Here is a 17,985-nt window from a genome sequence, read left to right as displayed (position 1 = left end):
AAACACTTACTGACCTTGCAATCAGATAATGAGCTGCCATCATTGTCCCCCTGGAGACATTTACAATTCTCTTATGTGTTGCGGACCCTTCCGAGGGCCTGTTTATTAGCCCGGTCCCAGTCCACTATAGATGCCCCTGACGCCCCCCTATCATTGTCTAAGAGGGAGGCTGAACTAAACATGTGCTTCTCAGACAAACAAAAAGAGATGATGCTGCACTTTTGTCATAAGGTATCTATATGTAATATATATCAGGAGACTAACTACAAGCTGGCTACCCGCTGGTACAGGACACCTGATCGGCTTGCCAAGCTCTTTCCACATACCGACGGCATTTGCTGGAGTTGTGGTATAGCTCAGGGCACGCTGCTGCATTTTTTTTTGGGAGAGCTCCAATTTGCAATTTTTTTGGAACTCAGTGGCTAAAATAATCCTTAAACTTACAGCTGTTGATATCAAAGCCAAACCAACCCTGGCGCTTCTTCATGTCTCTGACTTCTCGCACAAGGTGTACAAGAATTCTCTTTTGAGACATCTATTGAACGTTGCTAAAGCGTGTTGCTTGCTCGAAGAGCACTTCTCCCCCGACTTTAAGTCACTGGTTGGGAAGTGTAACTGTTATCTATCATATGGAAGATATGATATCCACTGATTCCAAGAGAGCGGAGAGCGGACTGGATACATTTCTCTATATCAGTGGAATATATTGGGCTGTTGCAGCCCCCTCAGCCCACCTCACTACAAACCTCTGCTTACTAAATGGTATACTTTTGTTGGTAGTTGTTTTGTGTAGTATTGAATCTGAGTAGATTTATGTAACTGATCGGATTTGTTCAGGTTCAATTTGGTTATACACAATCCTGTTTATGGTTTTATTATTGCACTTTACATGTATTTTTGGTTGTATAACTGACCCATACTGTACAATTGTTTTATTTCTTATGAACCTTGATGTTTTTTCAGAATAAAAATTATTTGGAAGAAAAAAAAAAATCCAAGTGAAACAAGAACCAGAGAAACCCAATCAGAGGGGATTCATAGGTGGGACATAAAAAGGTCTTTGTCTCTTGTCAATTAACAGTGCGTGTGTCAGGGTCTAAATGTGGCAATGCTCCAAAATCAAGCACGTATGGACAGGGGTATATTAAATCATTTATACCCTCCAGGGGTGATGAAAGATTTTTGGAAAACTTGGGAATCTTGAATTGAGAATTATCTTCCAAGGGATTTTGATGTCTCACTACCTACCACATGACCCGATGTGGCCCGACCAGATGACCCACACCAACATTTTCCTCTGCACACGTGTGTATAGATAATGGTGGGCTCCACATTGCCCAGGTTCCCTACCCCCTCCCATCTTCCCCCTGCTCTTCTCTCTCTCCCTTCCCTGTCTTCTGTCTGTCAGCGCAAATTATTCTCTCTGGCATCTATCCATCTTCTTCTGTCTTTTGAAATCCTCAGTACTTCCCACCACTACATATCTCTCCTCCTGTTGTGTGTTAATTCCCCCACATCTTAGATAAGCTCTTTGGGGCAGGGTCCTCTCCTGTGTCTTTGTCTGTATTCTGTCTGTAGGGTAGCATGGTGGCTTAGGAGTTAGCACTCCGGCCTTTACAGCGCTAGGTCCTAGGTTCGATTCCCAGACAGGACATTATCTGCATGGAGTTTGCAGGTTCTCCCTGTATCTGCAGGGGTTTTCTCCGGGTATTCCAGTTTCCTCCCACATCCCAAAAAACATGGTTAATTGGCTTTTCCCTAAAAATTGACTTTAGACTACATTAATGACATATGACTATGGTAGGGACATTAGATTGTGAGCTCCTTTGAGGGACAGTTAGTGACACGACTATAGGACTTACATAGGGATTACAGCACTGTGTAATATGATGGCGCTATATAAATACTGTGTAATAATAATTATTCTGTCATTTGCAACCCCTATTTAATGTACAGCGCTGTATAATATGTTGGCGCTATATAAATCCTGTTTAATAATAAAAAATAATAATAATTGATGGTCTGGAGTGCCAGAAAGTCCGCAATGGAAGGCCGCCTTGAAATCCATTCCGAATAAAAATGTTCCAAGTAAAGTCTCACATCTATCTACTTATTACTCAGGCAATTGATATGTACACTATGGTTTGTGTATGTCTGATTTTGTAAGCTCTGTGCCATCATTGAATTTATATTTTTTTGGTAAAGTAGGCCTGTAGCTAGTATATATCGAAGGGACGCATGACAGGTTGAGAAGGGAAGCCTGGAAAGTAAGGGGTTAAATGTTAAAAAAAAGTGCAGGAAAGGAAAAAAGTGCGGGAAAAGGATTATAAAATGATTGTCTGAATTTGTTTTGGGGGAGGGAAAAATTAAGATATAAATTGGGGGTTGAGGAATCAGCAGTTACCTTATCAGCGAGGATCTCCGGTGTCAAGGAACGTGTGGTGGGCACCCCTTTATGGCAGACGTGGATGTGCTGTTGGGCCTTTGCGTGCTGTTGGGCCTTTGCGTGCTGGGGCCGAATGTCAGGGAGTTCATCAGTTTGAAGAGCAAGTCTCCTCAATAGTAGCAGGGGCTGGGGGAGTGCTGAGCTAGCACAGCCCCCCATGTTGCATTCTCCGCGGTTTTGGCTGCCGGAGTCCCAGCTCGCCACCAGGGGTCCGGCGCCGTTATAAGAGCCCCAGGCAGGACCCTTCATCACCCCCTGCTTCTAACCAGTGTAGAAGAACCAGTGGGGGGAATGGGAGAAATACTCATCCAGGGTGGGACCCCTCCACAGACCATGCTGGTGTCCCATGCACCGGGGGCAGTCTGTGCACGGTGGAAGTCAGGGAGCTGCAGCAGGTTGCCTGGTGGGATGCTCCAGGAGTGACGCTGCCCGTCATGGAGACCGGTCTTCAAGAAGAACAGATTCAGTCTTGGAATCCATGGTGGTCGGGGCTTCGGGAAATTCAAGAGACGTAGCTGCACCATCCGGAAGGAGCGATTAGGCTTTTTGTTTGACGGAGGCAGGTTCTGGCCTCGTGGTTGGCGGACAGAGTCCTGGAGAGGAAGTTAGGCCGGCAGGGTCAGGAAGAGGTTCCAGGTTGTGGTGACTGGCTCCAACGGTGACTGGCTCCGGTGATGGGTCTAACCCCGGAAGGGGAAGCGGTAAGGTGGCTGAGGGGCCTGGAGTCATCTGGTAGCCTGGTGAGTACCTGGCTGTGTGGGATTAGGGTAGGGGGATGGGGGGAGTGTTGTTGAAAATGTCTTTAATGCTGATTTGTCTGCTGTACATGGGGGAAATGTGTTAGGGACTGGTTCCAGGCCTGCAGCCATGAATGTTGCTGGGGGGGGTGTTGCAAGGATTGAGGGCATTACTGTGCCAGTTTGGGGGGTGTGGGCGGTTTGGTTGGGCCATTTCATCAAGGATCACAAAGGTGTGCACAGAAGGCGGGGGCCATTGGGGAAGGTGAGAATAGATTGTCATTGGGTGGCAGTGTCAATTCTATCCTACTTTCAGTGGTCTCTGATGGGATGGGTGCTGGAGTGGTGGTTGATGGAGAGCCCCGCAAGGAGAGGGGTGAGTCTGTGAGTCAGGGTGTTACGGACGGGGCCAAGGGGAGGGTGTATGTCTGTTTTGAGTGCCCTTTGGGTGCACATTTGCCGGATAAGATTTGGAGAGGGGAATATATTGAGATATTTCCCTTGTTGCCAGTTGAACGTTTTGGGATGGGGGATTTGAAGTTGGGTGAGGGCAAGCGGCCTGGGGAGGAGAAGGGGTTGTAGCGTCAGATCCCTCGCACATTTCAGAACTGGTTGAAGGCCTTTGCTATTTTGGCGAGCATAGTGGAGGAGCGTGTGCCGGAACACTGTTCTGCGCTATTCTGTTAGTTTACACCATAAGTGAGGCTTATCGTATCTATGGTGGGGTTGCCTAGTTTAGATACAATGAGCAATTTAGACAATGCAAGGTGGATGCGGCTGATGACATCTGCTAGACTGGGGTCGCAGTCATTTCCAGGGGGTGCTGGGGGCTCGGGAGCCACGGGAACCCTGGCAGGTAAGCGCAGAGGCCTCTTTTGTTTGTTTAATGAGGGCAGCGCAAGTTTGTAGCAACATGTCATTTCAAACATGAGTGTTCCTCTTGTGGGGGGCCCATTCAGGTGCTAGATGTTTGTCAAAAGGAAAGGGTCGCGCCAGCGAGCTTGCGGGAAAAAGGGACAACGGCACCGGTGAAGGTGGAAAGCAGGCACATTTTCTTGGTAAGTACCCAGATAGGGCAGCAGCGGGGTTGTTGGAAGTTGGGTTTTCTGAGGGTTTCCGGACACCTTGTGAAGTGGTGAGTATCCCCAGGGGGTCAAAGAACCTGTGGTCGGTATTGGCGAATCCGGAGGTGGTTTCTGCCAAGCTGGCTAAGGAAGTGTCCTTGGGTCGTATGGCTGGGCCGTTTGGGGAGCCTCCTTTGGTGGATCTGGTGGTTTTGCTGCTGGGGGTGGTTCCTAGGAGGGAATCCCTCTAGTTTCGAATGATACACCACTTGTCTTACCCTAAGGGTGAATCTGTTAATGATGAGACCTTTGTAAAGTAGCCTATACTTCCTTTGATGTGTCCTTGGTTCAGGGGGCGGGTAGGGGTTGTTTAATGGATAAAGCCGACATAGAGGCGGCTTTTCGTTTGTTGCCGGTGCACCCGAACAGGTTTTGGCTCCTGGGGTGTGAGTGGCTGGGGGCATTTTTCGTGGATAAATGCTTACCTATGGGCAGCTCAATTTCTTGTTCATTGTTTGAGGTTTTTAGTACTTTTATTAAATTGGTGGTGTGGGAGGATTCTGGTTTGAGATCCAATATTCATTACTTGGACGATTTTTTTGTGTGTGGGTCCTCAGGGGTCTCTGGTTTTGCAACTTTTCTGGGAACGTCGGAGCATGTTACAGATAAGTTTGGAGTGCCTTTGGCAGCGGATAAGATGGTGGGCCCATCCACTGAAATTTGCTTTTTGGGAATTGTGCTGGATTCTGAGAAAATGGAATGTAGACTTCTGGAGGACAAGCTAAGTGAGCTGAAGGGGGCTGTGGGGAGGACTTGTGGCTTAAAGAAAATTTGTTTGCAGGAGGTGCAGTCATTATTAGGAAAATGGGTAGGAATTTTTGTCGCAGGTAAGCTGCGTCCACGACAGGTGTGCGGGCGCGGGGCCATTACATCTGTTTGACGCGGGTGTTAAAAGGGGATTTGAGAGTGTGGCAGCATTTTTTTTGAGCCATACAATGGTTGTTCTTTGTGGACTACACCGCTTGGTTTTGTTGTGTTTGAAGAGGAATGTTTTTGTACAGGCGGTCCATGTTCCGGGGCGCGAGAATGTAATTGCTAATTCACTTTCACGCTTTCAGTGGTCATGTTTCCGGGAGGCAGCGCCAAAGGCCGAGAAGGTGGGGGGCACTGGGTCTGAGAGGTGGTTTGGGGGTCATTGCCCAGTTAATCCAGCAGTCGGTTTGTATGGGGACTTGGGAGGGCTTATGTTGGCATTTGGCTGGAGTGGTTTTTATTTTTACAGAATGATGGTTTAGGTTTGAATCCGATGGGTGGGGAGGCTGCGGTCCTCCTGTTTTTGTTAAACAACTTTCAGAGGGTGGTGTCGGGTAGTTCAATGGGTAAGAAGTTGGCTTTCTTGTTTAGACTGATGGGATTGCAGGATGGGACAAAGTGCTTTTTGGTTCGGCAGGCTTAGTTTTTTGGTTTTGGAGGCTTTATGGAAGGGACCCCAGGAGGCCAGTGTCGTTGGAAATGTTGGGTGAGTTGTGTAGATGCTTGCCGGATATTTGTTTTAGTGGGTTTGAGGTTCTTCTGTTTTACACTGTTTTCGGGGGTTACCTTTTTTGGGGCATTGCGCCTGGGTGAGGTGGTGAGTCTTATTCTAAATTTGATGTGGTCAGACATCTAGTTGGAGGATGGTAGGGTACTTGTGTGGGTTCGTCAATCTAAGACGGATCAAGAAGGCCAGAGAGTGAGGTTGGAGTTAGAGGCCTTGGACGGTGCGGATTTATGCCCAGTGCTCATGGTGGGTGAGTATGGGCCATGGGCAGGAATGCGAGTGAGTACTCGTCACACTATTTCCGGATCGGGACGGCCACGGGAGCGGCAAGGTGGGGACTAGGGTCTGAGGTGATCCAACGAATTGGCCAGTGGGAATTCCAGCGATTCAGGTTGTATGTCTTCTCTAACTTGTTGTAAACTGGTGAAGTGGGGTGTGCCAGGTCAGTTGTAGACGGTTGGGTTGAGGTCTCTTGCTGACTGGGAGCTGGTTGGGCAGTACTGTTTGGTAAGGGGAGGTTGTCTTTAGAGGCTGTGGCTCGTATTTTTCTTTTCTTGTATTTACAGATGGTTCAGCATGCCTGATCTGGATTTTGGGACATTTATTAGTCTATTGAGGTGCCAGGAGATGGGAGGTGGCTCAAACTCGATGGATAGGTATTTTGGGCATGAAATGATTGAGGGAAGTGCCTGAGGTCAACAGGTTTTTCTAGTTTGGACAGATTGCCTAATGTTTTACTAATTCATGCTGGGGGAAATGATCTAGGGAGGCAGCCCATGCGAGAGTTTATCAGGGATATTAAATTTGATTGCCTGAGACTGCGGGAGGCCTTTCATTGGACCATTTAGTTGTGGTCTGATATTGTGGCAAGGGTGTCCTGGAGAAATGCTAGGTCAGCAGAGAGGTTGAATAGAGCACGTATCAAAGTCAATAAGGAGGTGGGTAGATTTATAGTTTGGATTAGTGGTTTGGTCATAAGACAATGGGAGTTGGAATCTGAGCCAGGTTTATTTTTGCGGAGTGATGGGGTGCACCTTAATGCGATGGGCACTGATTTATGGCTGTTAAGCTTACAAGATGGTTTGCAGAGAGCGTGGCAGGTGTAAAGGCGCTCGCATACAAAAGGCTTCATGTTTGCAGCTGGGTGGCGTTCTTTCATAGGTCCATGAAAGGGTTAAAGCTTTGGGGAAGTAGGAAAACAAGGGGGTGAGACCCGTCAGGGTCTCTTTGTTGAGGGTGGCCCTGCACGACACTTGGTTGTTGTGGGGGCTAGGTGTCAGAGGTGGTTAACTGCTCATTGTCCCTAGGGCTAGCGGCTAGGGGCCTGGTTAGTGAGCAGAGGTAGTTGTTTTGTTAACGGAATATGGTAAGTTTTATGGACCTGTAAGAAGGTAATCAATTTTGAATGTTGCGATTGGAGGGGTTGTTTGAGGTTATTGAGGATGGGGTTATTATGTTATATGTAAATTTATGGTTTTGTTAAATGAAATGGGCTGCTATGGCCAATTTAATCCAACAAGAAGTCTGGTGTCTTTAATTAGGTGAAGTTTAAGAAAGGGGGGGTGTAGGGTTAAATTGGTTGTTGATGCAGTTCATGGCTTCCTCAGCTGTACCCTAGTCATGAGCTATACATGGACATGATATTGTCTATACTGCACTTACTGTGTTTACTTTGTCTTCATTTGTGTTCCTTTGTCAGTTGTTTGATTAAAAATCTTTGAAACAGCTGAGCAAGACATAATCTGAAAGAAAGGAAATACATGTGTAAGTAGAAAAATAAATTTTGCTTATTCACTGATCACAGTGTCTCGCGTGTAAATGAATAGCCCATACAAATCCACACTACAGTAATCGCAATAATATAAGTGGTAGAGAAAAAAACTGATGTGATAGAAGAAAACTAACTGCACTTTCAGAATCAGCATACCTTTACATTTACATTTAGTGTAAATAAGCTTAAAAATTGAGCTTTAACATATTGGCATTTTTCGTTTAGCTCATGGCTATTTACAGCTTTTTTTTCTATCATGCTGTAATATATTGCTCTAAAATTTGTAAACAATGATGTGCTTTTTTCCACCAAATAGAAACCATTGTCCATCATTTATGTTTTAATGGCTGTTTTTGTATTTTCCTAGCTAACATATGAAAGCATGAAGGTTTGTAAAGTGCTTTTCACCCATAGGACTCAAAACACAGAGTATTTTCCATTTGTGACTTATGGCCTTTCTGGTCACATAGCCTTGGAAACTGTTTATGCTGCATGCAACATTGAACCCACAACCATATGTTCCCCAACATAAGTATGACATGATTTATTACAGCTCCCCAAGGCTGGAGAGGATACACTTTCATAAGTGAAGCTGGGTGATCCAGCAAACCTGGAATGGATTTCCTAAAAGTAATTTGCTATTTGTAAGCAAATGTTTTCAATCCTGGAATAGATTTATTATTGGTTTGGTGTATCACCCAGCTTCACAGATGAAAGTCTATGCTCTCCAGCCTTGGATAGCTTTATTAAATCAGGCCCATAGTCAGAGGACAATTAATTCTGGTAATAAAAAAAAGATGTGACAATATTAACATAACTTTACAAAAGTTTACCTATTCTTGATCACCTATGCAAAAATCCAGTCCTGTCTCTTTTGCATGACATCTTCTGGGCCATTAAGAAAAGCACTTTACAATGGGCGGCCAATAAGAAATGTCCACATTAGGCAAGACGTGGTATGGACACCTGAGGAAGGTAATTAATTAATTGGATGTGCCCAGTGATCAGCTTTAAATGCAGGCAAAAAGGATACATCCATAAGAGCAATCATACTGCGGCAGGACTCCAGGGTAAAACCATCAGTCTTGAGGGATTTATCTGCAGAAAAAAATACTTTGCAGGTATAGAGAATGTAAAAAGAAAACTTGAAATAAAACTAAATGTTTTAATACTGATAATTGTGTGTCATTGCCATAATGTAGAAGAAATAAGACACTCACATGTCAACGGAACAGACAGTAAAAGCATAGGTTGAAAAAACACTTGGAAAATGGGACAGGGCCATTGCTAACTTGTTTCTAATGTTTTTCTCCATGTCATAAACTATATTAAGGGTATTTGGATACAGGTGTTACAAACCATGCTGTAAATAAAAAGGGAGATTCACTTAGAACTGTTATTTTCTTTCTTATTGATCATTGATGTTGATAGAGCAGGATGAACACCGTTTGGTTTTGTCATGGCAATTCTAGTAGAAATATCTTGCTACAGGATTCTCAATGTATAACATTTTTGCAAGTTAGGCATGGCTCTGATTTTATTTTTATTTTTTTATTTATGGAGATTATTTTTTTTGCTCTGTCTAGTATGCATATTCTACAAATCTTCCAATGAGGTTAGTAGATTGAATGTATACATACGTCTATTTACAACTCGGTTCAGAACACTCTGAAGTTCATCAGCACTGATTTCCATGTCCTAAAAAAAACAGGAAAAGAAAAAAATCAGTTAAAGCCAAGTGAAACACTTACTGACCTTGCAATCAGATAATGAGCTGCCATCATTGTCCCCCTGGAGACATTTACAATTCTCTTATGTGTTGCGGACCCTTCCGAGGGCCTGTTTATTAGCCCGGTCCCAGTCCACTATAGATGCCCCTGACGCCCCCCTATCATTGTCTAAGAGGGAGGCTGAACTAAACATGTGCTTCTCAGACAAACAAAAAGAGATGATGCTGCACTTTTGTCATAAGGTATCTATATGTAATATATATCAGGAGACTAACTACAAGCTGGCTACCCGCTGGTACAGGACACCTGATCGGCTTGCCAAGCTCTTTCCACATACCGACGGCATTTGCTGGAGTTGTGGTATAGCTCAGGGCACGCTGCTGCATTTTTTTTTGGGAGAGCTCCAATTTGCAATTTTTTTGGAACTCAGTGGCTAAAATAATCCTTAAACTTACAGCTGTTGATATCAAAGCCAAACCAACCCTGGCGCTTCTTCATGTCTCTGACTTCTCGCACAAGGTGTACAAGAATTCTCTTTTGAGACATCTATTGAACGTTGCTAAAGCGTGTTGCTTGCTCGAAGAGCACTTCTCCCCCGACTTTAAGTCACTGGTTGGGAAGTGTAACTGTTATCTATCATATGGAAGATATGATATCCACTGATTCCAAGAGAGCGGAGAGCGGACTGGATACATTTCTCTATATCAGTGGAATATATTGGGCTGTTGCAGCCCCCTCAGCCCACCTCACTACAAACCTCTGCTTACTAAATGGTATACTTTTGTTGGTAGTTGTTTTGTGTAGTATTGAATCTGAGTAGATTTATGTAACTGATCGGATTTGTTCAGGTTCAATTTGGTTATACACAATCCTGTTTATGGTTTTATTTTTGCACTTTACATGTATTTTTGGTTGTATAACTGACCCATACTGTACAATTGTTTTATTTCTTATGAACCTTGATGTTTTTTCAGAATAAAAATTATTTGGAAGAAAAAAAAAAATCCAAGTGAAACAAGAACCAGAGAAACCCAATCAGAGGGGATTCATAGGTGGGACATAAAAAGGTCTTTGTCTCTTGTCAATTAACAGTGCGTGTGTCAGGGTCTAAATGTGGCAATGCTCCAAAATCAAGCACGTATGGACAGGGGTATATTAAATCATTTATACCCTCCAGGGGTGATGAAAGATTTTTGGAAAACTTGGGAATCTTGAATTGAGAATTATCTTCCAAGGGATTTTGATGTCTCACTACCTACCACATGACCCGATGTGGCCCGACCAGATGACCCACACCAACATTTTCCTCTGCACACGTGTGTATAGATAATGGTGGGCTCCACATTGCCCAGGTTCCCTACCCCCTCCCATCTTCCCCCTGCTCTTCTCTCTCTCCCTTCCCTGTCTTCTGTCTGTCAGCGCAAATTATTCTCTCTGGCATCTATCCATCTTCTTCTGTCTTTTGAAATCCTCAGTACTTCCCACCACTACATATCTCTCCTCCTGTTGTGTGTTAATTCCCCCACATCTTAGATAAGCTCTTTGGGGCAGGGTCCTCTCCTGTGTCTTTGTCTGTATTCTGTCTGTAGGGTAGCATGGTGGCTTAGGAGTTAGCACTCCGGCCTTTACAGCGCTAGGTCCTAGGTTCGATTCCCAGACAGGACATTATCTGCATGGAGTTTGCAGGTTCTCCCTGTATCTGCAGGGGTTTTCTCCGGGTATTCCAGTTTCCTCCCACATCCCAAAAAACATGGTTAATTGGCTTTTCCCTAAAAATTGACTTTAGACTACATTAATGACATATGACTATGGTAGGGACATTAGATTGTGAGCTCCTTTGAGGGACAGTTAGTGACACGACTATAGGACTTACATAGGGATTACAGCACTGTGTAATATGATGGCGCTATATAAATACTGTGTAATAATAATTATTCTGTCATTTGCAACCCCTATTTAATGTACAGCGCTGTATAATATGTTGGCGCTATATAAATCCTGTTTAATAATAAAAAATAATAATAATTGATGGTCTGGAGTGCCAGAAAGTCCGCAATGGAAGGCCGCCTTGAAATCCATTCCGAATAAAAATGTTCCAAGTAAAGTCTCACATCTATCTACTTATTACTCAGGCAATTGATATGTACACTATGGTTTGTGTATGTCTGATTTTGTAAGCTCTGTGCCATCATTGAATTTATATTTTTTTGGTAAAGTAGGCCTGTAGCTAGTATATATCGAAGGGACGCATGACAGGTTGAGAAGGGAAGGCTGGAAAGTAAGGGGTTAAATGTTAAAAAAAAGTGCAGGAAAGGAAAAAAGTGCGGGAAAAGGATTATAAAATGATTGTCTGAATTTGTTTTGGGGGAGGGAAAAATTAAGATATAAATTGGGGGTTGAGGAATCAGCAGTTACCTTATCAGCGAGGATCTCCGGTGTCAAGGAACGTGTGGTGGGCACCCCTTTATGGCAGACGTGGATGTGCTGTTGGGCCTTTGCGTGCTGTTGGGCCTTTGCGTGCTGGGGCCGAATGTCAGGGAGTTCATCAGTTTGAAGAGCAAGTCTCCTCAATAGTAGCAGGGGCTGGGGGAGTGCTGAGCTAGCACAGCCCCCCATGTTGCATTCTCCGCGGTTTTGGCTGCCGGAGTCCCAGCTCGCCACCAGGGGTCCGGCGCCGTTATAAGAGCCCCAGGCAGGACCCTTCATCACCCCCTGCTTCTAACCAGTGTAGAAGAACCAGTGGGGGGAATGGGAGAAATACTCATCCAGGGTGGGACCCCTCCACAGACCATGCTGGTGTCCCATGCACCGGGGGCAGTCTGTGCACGGTGGAAGTCAGGGAGCTGCAGCAGGTTGCCTGGTGGGATGCTCCAGGAGTGACGCTGCCCGTCATGGAGACCGGTCTTCAAGAAGAACAGATTCAGTCTTGGAATCCATGGTGGTCGGGGCTTCGGGAAATTCAAGAGACGTAGCTGTACCATCCAGAAGGAGCGATTAGGCTTTTTGTTTGACGGAGGCAGGTTCTGGCCTCGTGGTTGGCGGACAGAGTCCTGGAGAGGAAGTTAGGCCGGCAGGGTCAGGAAGAGGTTCCAGGTTGTGGTGACTGGCTCCAACGGTGACTGGCTCCGGTGATGGGTCTAACCCCGGAAGGGGAAGCGGTAAGGTGGCTGAGGGGCCTGGAGTCATCTGGCAGCCTGGTGAGTACCTGGCTGTGTGGGATTAGGGTAGGGGGATGGGGGGAGTGTTGTTGAAAATGTCTTTAATGCTGATTTGTCTGCTGTACATGGGGGAAATGTGTTAGGGACTGGTTCCAGGCCTGCAGCCATGAATGTTGCTGGGGGGGGTGTTGCAAGGATTGAGGGCATTACTGTGCCAGTTTGGGGGGTGTGGGCGGTTTGGTTGGGCCATTTCATCAAGGATCACAAAGGTGTGCACAGAAGGCGGGGGCCATTGGGGAAGGTGAGAATAGATTGTCATTGGGTGGCAGTGTCAATTCTATCCTACTTTCAGTGGTCTCTGATGGGATGGGTGCTGGAGTGGTGGTTGATGGAGAGCCCCGCAAGGAGAGGGGTGAGTCTGTGAGTCAGGGTGTTACGGACGGGGCCAAGGGGAGGGTGTATGTCTGTTTTGAGTGCCCTTTGGGTGCACATTTGCCGGATAAGATTTGGAGAGGGGAATATATTGAGATATTTCCCTTGTTGCCAGTTGAACGTTTTGGGATGGGGGATTTGAAGTTGGGTGAGGGCAAGCGGCCTGGGGAGGAGAAGGGGTTGTAGCGTCAGATCCCTCGCACATTTCAGAACTGGTTGAAGGCCTTTGCTATTTTGGCGGGCATAGTGGGGGAGCGTGTGCCGGAACACTGTTCTGCGCTATTCTTTTAGTTGGACACCATAAGTGAGGCTTATCGTATCTATGGTGGGGTTGCCTAGTTTAGATACAATGAGCAATTTAGACAATGCAAGGTGGATGCGGGTCGCAGTCGTTTCCAGGGGGTGCTGGGGGCTCGGGAGCCACGGGAACCCTGGCAGGTAAGCGCAGAGGCCTCTGTTGGTTGTTTAATGAGGGCAGCGCAAGTTTGTAGCAACATGTCATTTCAAACATGAGTGTTCCTCTTGTGGGGGGCCCATTCAGGTGCTAGATGTTTGTCAAAAGGAAAGGGTCGCGCCAGCGAGCTTGCGGGAAAAAGGGACAACGGCACCGGTGAAGGTGGAAAGCAGGCACATTTTCTTGGTAAGTACCCAGATAGGGCAGCAGCGGGGTTGTTGGAAGTTGGGTTTTCTGAGGGTTTCCGGACACCTTGTGAAGTGGTGAGTATCCCCAGGGGGTCAAAGAACCTGTGGTCGGTATTGGCGAATCCGGAGGTGGTTTCTGCCAAGCTGGCTAAGGAAGTGTCCTTGGGTCGTATGGCTGGGCCGTTTGGGGAGCCTCCTTTGGTGGATCTGGTGGTTTTGCTGCTGGGGGTGGTTCCTAAGAGGGAATCACTCTAGTTTCGAATGATACACCACTTGTCTTACCCTAAGGGTGAATCTGTTCATGATGAGACCTTTGTAAAGTAGCCTATACTTCCTTTGATGTGTCCTTGGTTCAGGGGGCGGGTAGGGGTTGTTTAATGGCTAAAGCCGACATAGAGGCAGCTTTTCGTTTGTTGCCGGTGCACCCGAACAGGTTTTGGCTCCTGGGGTGTGGGTGGCTGGGGGCATTTTTTATGGATAAATGCTTACCTATGGGCAGCTCAATTTCTTGTTCATTGTTTGAGGTTTTTAGTACTTTTATTAAATGGGTGGTGTGGGAGGATTCTGGTTTGAGGTCCAATATTCATTACTTGGATGATTTTTTTGTGTGTGGGTCCTCAGGGGTCTCTGGTTTTGCAACTTTGCTGGGAATGTTGGAGCATGTTACAGATAAGTTTGGAGTGCCTTTGGCAGCGGATAAGATGGTGGGCCCATCCACTGAAATGTGCTTTTTGGGAATTGTGCTGGATTCTGAGAAAATGGAATGTAGACTTCTGGAGGACAAGCTAAGTGAGCTGAAGGGGGCTGTGGAGAGGACTTGTGGCTTAAAGAAAATTTGTTTGCAGGAGGTGCAGTCATTATTAGGAAAATGGGTAGGAATTTTTGTCGCAGGTAAGCTGCGGCCACGACAGGTGTGCGGGCGCGGGGCCATTACATCTGTTTGACGCGGGTGTTAAAAGGGGATTTGAGAGCGTGGCAGCATTTTTTGGAGTCATACAATGGTTGTTCTTTGTGGACTACACCGCTTGGTTTTGTTGTGTTTGAAGAGGAATGTTTTTGTACAGGCGGTCCATGTTCCGGGGTGCGAGAATGTAATTACTAATTTACTTTTACGCTTTCAGTGGTCATGTTTCCGGGAGGCAGCGCCAGAGGCCGAGAAGGGGGACCCAGTGCCCGGAAGAAGTTTGAGAGGTGGTTTGGGGGTCATTGCCCAGTTAATCCAGCAGTCGGTTTGTATGGGGACTTGGGAGGGCTTATGTTGGCATTTGGCTGGAGTGGTTTTTATTTTTACAGAATGATGGTTTAGGTTTGAATCCGATGGGTGGGGAGGCTGCGGTCCTCCTGTTTTTGTTAAACAACTTTCAGAGGGTGGTGTCGGGTAGTTCAATGGGTAAGAAGTTGGCTTTCTTGTTTAGACTGATGGGATTGCAGGATGGGACAAAGTGCTTTTTGGTTCGGCAGGCTTAGTTTTTTGGTTTTGGAGGCTTTATGGAAGGGACCCCAGGAGGCCAGTGTCGTTGGAAATGTTGGGTGAGTTGTGTAGATGCTTGCCGGATATTTGTTTTAGTGGGTTTGAGGTTCTTCTGTTTTACACTGTTTTCGGGGGTTACCTTTTTTGGGGCATTGCGCCTGGGTGAGGTGGTGAGTCTTATTCTAAATTTGATGTGGTCAGACATCTAGTTGGAGGATGGTAGGGTACTTGTGTGGGTTCGTCAATCTAAGACGGATCAAGAAGGCCAGAGAGTGAGGTTGGAGTTAGAGGCCTTGGACGGTGCGGATTTATGCCCAGTGCTCATGGTGGGTGAGTATGGGCCATGGGCAGGAATGCGAGTGAGTTCTTGTCACACTATTTCCGGATCGGGACGGCCACGGGAGCGGCAAGGTGGGGACTAGGGTCTGAGGTGATCCAACGAATTGGCCAGTGGGAATTCCAGCGATTCAGGTTGTATGTCTTCTCTAACTTGTTGTAAACTGGTGAAGTGGGGTGTGCCAGGTCAGTTGTAGACGGTTGGGTTGAGGTCTCTTGCTGACTGGGAGCTGGTTGGGCAGTACTGTTTGGTAAGGGGAGGTTGTCTTTAGAGGCTGTGGCTCGTATTTTTCTTTTCCTGTATTTACAGATGGTTCAGCATGCCTGATCTGGATTTTGGGACATTTATTAGTCTATTGAGGTGCCAGGAGATGGGAGGTGGCTCAAACTCGATGGATAGGTATTTTGGGCATGAAATGATTGAGGGAAGTGCCTGAGGTCAACAGGTTTTTCTAGTTTGGACAGATTGCCTAATGTTTTACTAATTCATGCTGGGGGAAATGATTTAGGGAGGCAGCCTATGCGAGAGTTAATCAGGGATATTAAATTTGATTGCCTGAGACTGCGGGAGGCCTTTCATTGGACCATTTAGTTGTGGTCTGATATTGTGGCAAGGGTGTCCTGGAGAAATGCTAGGTCAGCAGAGAGGTTGAATAGAGCACGTATCAAAGTCAATAAGGAGGTGGGTAGATTTATAGTTTGGATTAGTGGTTTGGTCATAAGACAATGGGAGTTGGAATCTGAGCCAGGTTTATTTTTGCGGAGTGATGGGGTGCACCTTAATGCGATGGGCACTGATTTATGGCTGTTAAGCTTACAAGATGGTTTGCAGAGAGCGTGGCAGGTGTAAAGGCGCTCGCATACAAAAGGCTTCATGTTTGCAGCTGGGTGGCATTCTTTCATAGGTCCATGAAAGGGTTAAAGCTTTGGGGAAGTAGGAAAACAAGGGGGTGAGACCCGTCAGGGTCTCTTTGTTGAGGGTGGCCCTGCACGACACTTGGTTGTTGTGGGGGCTAGGTGTCAGAGGTGGTTAACTGCTCATTGTCCCTAGGGCTAGCGGCTAGGGGCCTGGTTAGTGAGCAGAGGTAGTTGTTTTGTTAACGGAATATGGTAAGTTTTATGGACCTGTAAGAAGGTAATCAATTTTGAATGTTGCGATTGGAGGGGTTGTTTGAGGTTATTGAGGATGGGGTTATTATGTTATATGTAAATTTATGGTTTTGTTAAATGAAATGGGCTGCTATGGCCAATTTAATCCAACAAGAAGTCTGGTGTCTTTAATTAGGTGAAGTTTAAGAAAGGGGGGGTGTAGGGTTAAATTGGTTGTTGATGCAGTTCATGGCTTCCTCAGCTGTACCCTAGTCATGAGCTATACATGGACATGATATTGTCTATACTGCACTTACTGTGTTTACTTTGTCTTCATTTGTGTTCCTTTGTCAGTTGTTTGATTAAAAATCTTTAATAAAAAATATTAACAAGAAAATACATCTTAGGTAGAAATTCCATTTTTTACTACATGGCCGGTTCATATCAATAAAAAAAGATTCCTCACAGTACTTTCAATTGACTCAGCAAAAACCTTAACCAAACTGTTTTAGCTACCTAGGTAAAACCAGGGTTTTAACTATCACCATCACAATCCTCCAGTTGCAGTGGGGGACTGGGAACTGCAAACAACATGCATCATTTGGGTCAATTGCTGTGTACCATGGCTGTCTCCTCCTTCCCTGCTGAGTGCCGTCCAATTGAGACAAGGAAATTAATGTATGTGATCTGTTCAAGGCAAATGTTCTATATTGGGCACTATATACAGTACATAAATGTAGTTCACAATACGCTTTGCATTTTCCTGAGAAAGTAGAATGAAATTTGTGAAATGTGTTAAATAGAATAAGAAAGGTATTCTTTAAATATCACTTTTAAATATCACCATTAAAGTTGTTTTTTCTTGGGGAAGGGGGTTTAAAAAGGGTTTTTTTTAATATAGAGATATTCCTCTGCACTTTGAAAGCTTTTACATGCACATTTTTAAATGCATGTAATGCCATACTGCCACATTACATTTTTTTAATTTGCTGGTTTAAAAGTCTAAATGGCTTTGTATATTGACCTACCCTTTTATGCAAATTAAACTGATCACAATGGCTTCAATTGTTGCTTTTTTGTTTCACAACTGCCTTCAATTGGTTGACCAGGTCAAAATTGTATCTGTAGCAATCGTTTTATTTGTTTTCTATACCAACATTTTTTTCCAAAGGATGAAAAAAATTGTAAATTTCCCTCTTAAAAAGGTTCTGTTTCTTGTGTAAGACGTAAACCGTAATTCAATAAATAATGGCTATAAACACTATTTTCAGTACTCACATCCCCTGCAATCTGCTGAAAGATGTTCCTGAATTGCTTTTCTTCTTCTGTTTCTTTGTCAGTGTTTCCAGAGGTCTGCAAAATACAATAATGTTTTTATATTTTATAATACATTATTAGTCATATTGTATTCCACTGACAGCAACATGACGCATTTGCCATGAATAAAGAATCTGAATGTGTTTGCAATAAAATCAAGGCTCTGAGACAGATTTAGGCATTACAGAATATGTACAAAGATCAATACACACATATGTACAAAGATCAATCAAACATAAACTAGCCATACAC

The 17,985-nt window shown here is 45.1% G+C and overlaps 1 long non-coding RNA gene across 1 annotated transcript; it reads right to left on the bottom strand.

Moving 5' to 3' along the window:
* Positions 1-8,371: 8,371 nt before the first annotated feature.
* Positions 8,372-17,966, bottom strand: LOC140345006 (uncharacterized). The gene is made up of 3 exons (XR_011923727.1): positions 17,695-17,966; positions 9,199-9,256; positions 8,372-8,656 (listed from the first exon to the last, which is right to left on the bottom strand). It is a non-coding gene; the product is annotated as an uncharacterized lncRNA (long non-coding RNA).
* Between the last annotated feature and the right edge of the window lie 19 nt (positions 17,967-17,985).

This window comes from Pyxicephalus adspersus, unplaced genomic scaffold, assembly GCF_032062135.1.
Source record: "Pyxicephalus adspersus unplaced genomic scaffold, UCB_Pads_2.0 Sca314, whole genome shotgun sequence".
Taxonomy (NCBI): Eukaryota; Metazoa; Chordata; class Amphibia; order Anura; family Pyxicephalidae; genus Pyxicephalus; species Pyxicephalus adspersus.
This window is presented reverse-complemented; position numbering and strand designations above follow the sequence as displayed.